Source organism: Sardina pilchardus, chromosome 6, assembly GCF_963854185.1.
Source record: "Sardina pilchardus chromosome 6, fSarPil1.1, whole genome shotgun sequence".
NCBI classification, from domain to species: domain Eukaryota; kingdom Metazoa; phylum Chordata; class Actinopteri; order Clupeiformes; family Clupeidae; genus Sardina; species Sardina pilchardus.
The window spans coordinates 7,767,793-7,770,292 of record NC_084999.1 but is presented as its reverse complement, the minus strand read 5'-3'; the positions used below and the strand labels follow the sequence as shown (position 1 = coordinate 7,770,292).

The 2,500-nt window shown below is 47.2% G+C and overlaps 1 protein-coding gene across 1 annotated transcript in view; it reads left to right on the top strand.

Moving 5' to 3' along the window:
* cpne4a (copine IVa) overlaps positions 1-2,500 on the top strand; it is a 51,790-nt gene that overhangs the window by 13,793 nt on the left and 35,497 nt on the right. The gene's annotated exons all lie outside the window — the stretch shown is intronic.

Below are 2,500 nucleotides of genomic sequence, written 5' to 3'. Positions count from 1 at the left end.
TCTTTTCCTAATTCCTCTGCGTTCTCAACGCTCAGTCTAAAAATACAGGCCATGTCGCCGTGTCGTTCTCACTGTTCACCCGTGAGCGAGCGGGTCTGGTGCCAGCTCGCCGTGGCGGACGAGGTGTGAGCCTCTGTGAAGCTGCCTTTTCTGGGCTTTTTAATTATACACTTACACCTGCGTATTTTTAGCCAGCGGTCCTCAAGCGTACGCGCTACAGGATGCATGTGGGATGACGGAGGGAGGGGATCTCCATATCGCCCTCCTGTCTTCGTTCGTCTGCCACCTCTGTCCTTGTGTGTATTTGAATCGCTCTTGTCTTTTCAGCATTCTTTCAGTCTCTTCTCTTCTTTCATCCTCCTCTCTGCTCTCTCTCTCTCTATCTCTCTCCTCTGTCCCCCCTGAGTCCTGCGCTCCCTGTCCTCTGCAGCCTGGCCCTGCTCCTCTCATCTCATCTCATCTCATCTCATCTCATCTCATCTCATCTCATCTCATCTCATCTCTGTTCTGTTCACATCTCACCCCCTCTTTCCATCTCCTGCTCTCTGGTCTTGTTTCCAGACCTTCTCCTCTCAGATCTGCCATCTTCTAGTTCATTTCATCCTCCTCTTCTCTCCTCTGCTCTTCTCTCCAGTCCTTTAGTCTGCTATCCACTCCTCTCTTCAACCCTTTCTCCACTTTTCTCTAATTTGCTCCTCTCCTTTCATCTCCAGTCCTCTCTTCTGCTCTCCTCCTCCTTTCCTCTCTTCTCTCCTTTCTTCTGTTCTCCTCTCTCCTCTCTCTTCTCCTCTCCAATTCTCTTCTCTCTCCACTTCTGTTGAATTCTCCTCTCCTCTCCTCTCTACTCCATTCCTGTCTTCTCCTCTCCTCTCTACTCCACTCCTCTCCTCTCCTCTCCTCTCTCCTCTCCCCTCCTCTCCTCTCCTCTCCTCTCTACTCCACTCCTGTCCTCTCCCCTCCTCTCCTCTCCTCTCCTCTCTAGTCCACTCCACTCCTGTCCTCTCCTCTCCTCCTCTCCACTCATCTCCTCTCTACTCCAGTCCTGTCCTCTCCTCTCCTCTCCTCCTCTCATCTCCTCTCCTCTCCACTCCTGTCTTCTCCTCTCCTTCTCTCTTCTCCTCAAATTCTTCCCTCCCGTCCTCAGCCACTCTTGTGTGTATAGCTGTGAATAGCAGTGACACACATTTGATTGGGTAATGTTCATTCTGATCGTGAGTCACCAACCGTGATAGGAGAAACAAGTGCCATGCAGGGGTCGCTAATGGATTTAACATTGTAAAATGTGCAGTTGTAGAATGTTTTCCTGCCTGTATTCCGCTCGGATATGAGCTTTAGCCTGTGTCAGACTCTCCTTGCAAATCCCGTGAACAAGCAACAGCTGCTTTGAGGCCTTGGCCCACAGCTTTGATCCCAACACCAGGCGAATTTCAAAGCAAACCCTCATACAAGAAACCTGGTTGGTGAGGCACGCTAATCAGCCTCTAACATCTGGAGAAGCTGTGCAAAGGCATACAATGGTTCCCCAAAGCACAATAGAGGGTGGTTTAAGAGATGTTTTAACCTTCTGTTGAAATCTCGACTTTTCCTTTATTTATTTATTTATTTTTAGCTCTATTTTTTTTAAACCTGACAGCATCAAGCGCTCTCAGACTAAAGGGGTGCGTAGGGAGGGACCAGATGGGTTGGAGTGCTGGACCCTCTCTCTCTCTCTCTCTCTCTCTCTCTATCTCTCTCTCTCTCTCGCTCTCTTACTCTCTCTTGTTTTGCTCAATTTAGCGCTCTCTTCTGGAACAAGAGTGAAGATAAAAGATTTTGAAACCCTCTCTGAGATAATGAAGGGCCATCTGTTGGGTGTGATAAACTCTCTAGAAAGAGGAGGGGAACACGGAGAGAGAAATAGAGAGACAGAGGGAGAGAGAGAGAGAGAGCATAAAAAAGAGATAGACAGAAGGACAGAGAGTGAGAGAGAAGGAAAGAGAGAGAGAAAGAGAATCAGATAGGTGGACAAGAAGGGAGAGTCAGTGTGTATGTGTGTATGTGTGTGTGTCTATGTGTGTGTGCGTGCGTGCGTGCGTGCGTGTGTGTGTCTGTGTGTGTGTGTGTGTGTGTGTGTGTGTGTTTGTGCAAACATGTGAGAGACAGAGAAACAGTAAGTGTTAGGGAGGACTGCCTTTGAGAAGCAAACATATGTCACAGTAACGAGAGATAGAACTATGTGCAAGATAATGAAGAGACTAATTGCTGGGGTTTTCTATTAAAAACAGGAGGCTTAAAGTGCTCATCAGCTTAACAGTTCTCAGCACTGTAAGCAAGAAGCGAAAGACATGACAAACCAGCAGTTTATGGTTATGACAGGAACGTTCTCTCTCGCTGTTTCCACTATAAATTGGTGGTGTGTTTCTTAGTGCATTCGATTTTCTCCCTAAAGAAGATCAATCACACTCGAAAATACAAAGATACCCTATAACATCCAATTACATTTTTGCCATTTATACTTTAA